Raw genomic sequence first — 6,713 nt, 5'->3', positions numbered from 1 at the left:
AATAATAAAGAGGAATACCTTCACGTGAAGATCCCATACCGAGTTATACCGAGCTATACCGAGTAATATCGAGTTGTACAAAAGTTGTACCGAGTTTTTCCTAGAAAAAACTCGGTACAACTCGGTATTGCTCGGTATAACTCGGTATTGGTCGTCACAGAGCGGTATTCCTCGTTATTATCAAATAATACCTAGCAATACCGAGCAAATACCGAGTTTTTTGGAGGTATTTTGCTTCCGACCGAACGTTCCTCTACGTCCTTACACCGGACCTATTAAAAGTTTCTGATTAAGGATTGTCTTTTAGCTACTTTTGTTCAGAGGACTCACTGTATGGACTCCTAATCAGCCAAGTTAATCTAAGTTTAGCTTGAACAGATTTTGAGCATACAATTAGACTCTTTAATTGTTTCTAATTGATGTCATCAAAAATTTCTTTGATTGAGTACAAATCTTGAGGCATATTTAAATTAAAAACTTTTAAAATTAAATTTAGATTCATCTAAATTTTGATCTTAATAAATTAATAGTCAAACTAAACGTTTCAATGAGATGAATCAATTAACAATTAATGACAAAAGTGATACGACTTGAGTTTAAATAAGCATGGATCAAGCAATTGAAGCATAATTAAAAGCTTGTATGAATGTTCAAATGGTTTTCAAATTTATCATGTTTATGATCAAATTGATCGTCACAACGATATGAATCCAATGAGCTTTAATTTTCTTAATTTTTACAACATACACTTAAATATAAAAAGAACTCTCTATTTATAATCAAAAGAATTAATACGTGATATTAAATAGAGTATTTTGAATTTTCTCTATATATTTTAGAAGCATCCCAATCTAAAATTTTATACCCACTCTTTACATGAATGGGAAAGAGAGAGGACCGTTTGAGAGTCAATAGAACTCTAATGTTCTATGAATATTGGAACTCCATCCAAGCATCATTACCCGTCCATCTTCTAGTTATTGTTGTCAAATCATTGTTTGACTACCATCATCAGTCCATCACTTGACTAACTCATTAAAACAATCGAGGTCAAACCATCACATGACTAATAATGTTGGGCAACTGCTCAATTGCATCATCGAAACACCACCCGATTGCCCTTGAATTATTGCTCAATTGCCAACATCAAACCATTGCACAACCAATGTCGTCAGACCACCATTGCTCAACTATGATCTTTTGATCACCAATGTTTGATTTCATTCCTATAACCACCGTCACTCCATTTCGATCCTTTGACATTCATCGCCAAAAAAATAGTCCTTCCAATTACGTTGCTCAGTTGAAGTCCTCCAATCATGATATCTAATTATGATCATTTGATCATTATCACTCAACTATGATTATCTGACCAATATCAGCAAACTGCGGTTCTTCGACCAATATAACCCAACTACAATCATTTACCCATCATTGTCTGACTACGATCTCATGCATATTATCGTTCAACAATGATCCCCTAATCTCATTTTCCCAATTACGATTCTTAAACAATCATCACCTCACTACAGTCCTCTGGACAACATTGCTCAATTGCAACCTTGTAACCATTATCAACAACTTTGATCCCCTGACCACCATCACACAACTATGCTCTTTCCAATCATCGTTGCTTGACTAAGACCCTCTTCTGTCCATCACCCAACTATAGTCATCCAACCATTATCATACTACTACAGCTTTTGAACCAATGTTGTCTTGCTACTTCAACGTCCATTAACTTTGTTACCTATTATCACCAACAAAATTAATGTATGTTATTGCCTATAAGATAGATGATGTTGCTAATAACAACTCTGACTCCTAACATCAATATTAGAATTTATTTTTGATTTCTTGCAGGTCTTTATTCTCTCATCCTCAAAAGAGTACAAACAACTATAAAGCAAATAATATTTTGAAGATAACTCCGATACCACTGGGCATTCCTAACTTCCACCACATAATACGTTCTATGTGTTGTATGTTTAACCTATTTTACTAACGCCTTCCTCTAATAGAGTCTGTCATTTATAATCAATTATAAACACTAATGAAATCATTTTAGCTATGTGAGGTGAAATTTTATTTTATTTTTTTCTTTCTGAGTATTCTATATAAAATCTTTAATATCTCTCACAAATCCACTTTTATCTACGTGCTAATCTTTGTATAAAACTAAGATATTAAACTTTATATTTTTATCTCTGACATATAATAATAATAAAATATATCAAATATGTGCCAATTCAAATAAAATAAAATTTTAAAGGAGCCGGGTATGAATTAAAAATTATGAATATAGATTAAGGACGTTTAAGCTGGATGCATTTAGACCTAGTCTTAGATTCCGCTTCGGTAATTAAAAAAAAAAGAGCCATGCGTGGTCCAGACCTGAACTTGCCATGACTGAATTCTACCCTCTGGCCTCCATTTTAATTTTTTTTTTCCAACCTTAATTTTTTCAAATTTTAATTTATTTTCTGTTATCTTCTTTCTTACGAAAAGACCATCTAGATAACAGCTGGAAGACTACAAAAAATCCATCACTCGGTCTTGCTTTCATCACCCGCCATTATTGTTATTGAGCCAACCAACTTGCTCGCTGGACGCGTGCTCTCTCTCTCTCTCTCTCTTCCCTTAAAGTCAACCTGAGGTGCAATGGAGGTCAAGGGAAGAAGATTGCGTGGATAAGGGAAAAGTCGTCTTATTTATTTATTTTTTCGCTACGGAAAAAGTTCGCAGCTAAGCAAGCCAAAATTGCTGGGCAGGTTTCGCGTGTGTAGCGATCTTCCAGATTTGGCGGCTTGCGAATAAAGGAAAAGTTCGTTCTGTCCTTCTGTGGCCTGATTCAGTGTTTCTGTGAGAATAGTTGAGATCGAGAGACAAGAAATCGGAGAGAGCTTAAAGATAGAGAAATGAAATGTGAAATCTTATTAATGTCAGGTATTACAGATTACAGCTTATATATAGGTTTTGAACATAATAGAGAAGCTTCTAGACCGGACACGTCATGTGTCTTAACAGGCCCCCTCAAATTGATCATTCGGTGGACGAATGGTCAATTTGGATCGTAGGTCCAAGAAGCGTTTTATGGGAAGCGATTTTGTGAGAATGTCTGCTATTTGATCCAGTGAGCCGAGGTGAACGATACGAATGTTCTCGTTTTGAAGATGACCACTGATGAAGTGATGGTCGATTTCGATGTGTTTTGTACGAGCGTGAAAAACGGGATTCTTAGCGAGGGCTATCGCTGAGATGTTATCACAGTGTATCGTTGTAGGATCTGTCTGGGGTATGCCGAGATCAGAGGCTAGCCGTCGGAGCCATAGAACGTTCGATGTAGCTGCGGAGAGTGCCCGATACTCCGCTTCTGTGGATGATCTTGCGACGGTATTTTGTTTCTTAACGGACCATGAGATTAGATTGGGTCCGAGAAATGTGCAGAAACCTGAGATCGACTTCCGATCAATGTGATTTGCCGCCCAGTCAGCGTCTGTGTAGCACCTAAGCTGAGTAGGACCGTTCTTGATCGGGAGACCGTATTCCAGTGTTCCTTTGATGTATCGTAACAAGCATTTGAGTGCCTGATAGTCGCTTTGACGGGGATGATGCATCTGCTGACAAATGGTGTTTGTTGCGAAGGCAATATCTGGTCTGGTAATGGATAGATACTGAAGAGATTCTGCCAGCTTCCGAAACAGAGTTGGATCGGTGAACGGAGAGTCATTGAGAGTTGGAGAGGTGTGAGCTGACGAAGGAGATGGTGCCGGCTTGCAGTCATCGACCTGCATTGGTGAGAATTGTTTGTGCGTAATGTGATTGAGAGAGGAAATAGCCGTATGAATTTTTGATCATCTGGATTCCGAGATACAGGGAAATGTCTCCTAACTTCTTTAATTTGAATGCTGATCGGAGGCTGCACAGAGTTTTGTCTATCTTGGCTGTGTTGTTGCCGGTGATCAAGATGTCGTCGACGTATATGAGAACGAACATCCGTGTGTTGTTGTGATTGAAATGTAGTAGGGAGGGGTCGGCTGAGCTGAATTTGAAGCCCAAAGTTTGTAAAAACGTGGTGAGTTTGTGAAACCACTGCCGCGGAGACTGTTAGACTGTTTTAAGCCGTATATGGATTTCCTCAGCTGGCATACGTGTTTCAGATGGATGACATCTTCGAAACCTCTCGACTGTTTCATGTAAACCTCCTCCAGTAGGTCGCCTTGAAGAAAAGCGTTCGATATGTCTAACTGTTTTATAAGCCAGTTATGCGTTAAGGAGAGAGTGATAAGCATACGAATTGTTACCATTTTTGCGACGGGACTGAATGTCTCTGTGAAGTTTATTCCGAATTCTTGAGAGCAGCCTTGTGCGACCAGACGGGCTTTGTATTGGAGGACTTGGCTGTCTGGGTTAAGCTTTTTCTTGAAGGTCCATTTGCTACCTAGGATCGGTTTGTCGATCGGTGCGAGAACCAGTATCCAGGTGCCTTGGGTTTGTAGTGCTCGAAATTCGGCCAACATTGCCGATCCCCGGTGCTTATGCTTAGCAGCCTCGTTGTAGGATGTCGGAGTGGAATGCTCGGAGGGAATTGCAGTTAGTGTGAAGATTGGTTTTGGTTTGGAGATACCTGAGCGTAGTCGTGTTTGCATATGATGCCTGTTGGTGGTAGATGCGGGAAGAGAGGCGAGGGGATCGCTTGTCGCCGGCGGTGGATTGGAGATGGCTGGAGCGGGATTGCTCATCGGAATGGTATTTGTGACGTGCTGCGGAGGAGTTGGCAATGTCTTGTTGTGAGGAACGTTCTCTGTTCGAGTTGTGAGGGTGGAGGTCGGAACTAACAGCAGAGGTGAGTAATGCTGATGCGTGGCTTCATTTGGTTGATTTGTGATCGACTTCGCATAGGGAAATATGTGTTCGTGAAAGATCACGTGCCTTGATATGTACAACTTTTGGTTAGCGAAGTCAAGGCATCGATATCCTTTGTGTTGAGTTGAGTACCCAACGAAGACGCAGGCCTTCGAGCGGGGAGAGAGTTTGGTTTGAGTGTATTGTTTTGTCCATGGGAAGCAAAGACAGCCGAAGGTGCATAGGTGTGCGTATGATGCAGGACTGCCGTAAAGAAGATTATACGAAATTTGATCCTTGATTGCCGCTGACGGAAGCCGATTGATGAGATAATTTGCTGTAGATACAGTTTTTGCCCAAAACGAATTTGGGAGATTTGTGACGTGGAGCAGAGTGCGGGTGAGATCCAGCAAATGACGATGCTTCCTCTCTGCGGTACCATTCTGTTCGGGTGTATGGGGACAGCTGATGTGGTGCGTAATACCTTGTTTGAGCCAGGTAGTTCCGGATGGTGTGGCTTGTGAATTCTCCGCCGCCGTCGGTCCTTAACGTTTGAATGCTGGTATTGAATTTATTTTTAATTAATGCGCAAAAGTTTTGAAATTTAGAACATACTTCATCTTTGGTAAAGAGAAGATACAGCCATGTAAATCTAGTATAATCGTCTACGAAGATTACATAGAAACGAAAACCGTTTAGTGAAGTGGCTGGAGCCGGTCCCCAGACGTCTGAATGGACGAACTGGAAAGGTTTATTACACACAGAAATGCTACGAAAGAAAGATTGTTTATGACTTTTGGAAATATGACAAGAAATGCAAATGTGCTTTAAGGAAGTTGAAGAAATGTCTGGAACAAGTGTAGCCAGTTTGTTGAGTTTGCGGGCATTCGGATGACCGAGACGGTTGTGCCAGGAGATCTTGTTCGCCTGGACCGTGTGCATAGCTGCTTCTTTACGAGTGGAAGGAGCTTTGATATGATATAGGCCATTGCGAATTGGACCTCGGAGAAGTACTTGATTGTCCTGAAGATTCTTAATCACAAATTCGTTAGCAATGAAAGAAATAGAAATGTTGTTGCCGGAGGTTAGTTTGGATACAGATAACAGGTTATGGGAAATGTTTGGAACATGAAAAATGTTTTTCAAGTGAAGCTTACTGTTGGACTCGGGCAGGGGTAGAATGCCTTGTCCCGAGTTCTGAATGGAAAGGTTACTCCCGTTTGCGATGGAAATTGTGTCGAGACCGTTGTAAGGCGTCGATTGCTGTAAGTTGTGGTGGTCGGCGGTGAGGTGGGAAGACGCCCCCGAATCCAAGATCCAGTCACTAGTTGTGACTTGTTGTTGTTGAGCTGTAAGAGCCCACTGGTTGGATGGGGGAGTGTAGTTCAGGTTGCACCTGTGCCAGCAGTTTAGTGCAGAGTGACCCATTTTGCCGCAGATTTGGCATTGAGGGCGCTGATTTTGAGTTCTTGTATTATTTTGGGTTTATGTAGCCGATGATCGTTCGGCCGGTTGTTGACGAGTGGATGAACGTCCTCTGAATTTGTTCGTCTTTCCTCTGTAATTGGTGGATCTATTCGCAAATAATGCTGTGGAATCAGACGTTCGACTTTCTTGAAGCTGCTGATGCTGAAGGTTGATTTCTTCGCTTGTTAGCAGCGAGTATAGATCGTCTAGTTGGACGAGTTGGAAAGACGTCCTGATTGCAGTTTTAAATGGGTTGTATGCAACGGGTAAGCCATTTAGAATGTATAGATCTATGTCTTCGGTATCAACTGTGGATCCGGCCGCGGCGATGTTATCTACGATTTTCTTGATCTGATCAAGATACTGATGCATTGTCCGATCTTGCATCTGCATTTGGTGAA

This window comes from Dendrobium catenatum, unplaced genomic scaffold, assembly GCF_001605985.2.
Source record: "Dendrobium catenatum unplaced genomic scaffold, ASM160598v2 fragScaff_scaffold_1297, whole genome shotgun sequence".
NCBI classification, from domain to species: Eukaryota; Viridiplantae; Streptophyta; class Magnoliopsida; order Asparagales; family Orchidaceae; genus Dendrobium; species Dendrobium catenatum.
Note: the sequence above shows the minus strand (reverse complement) of the source record.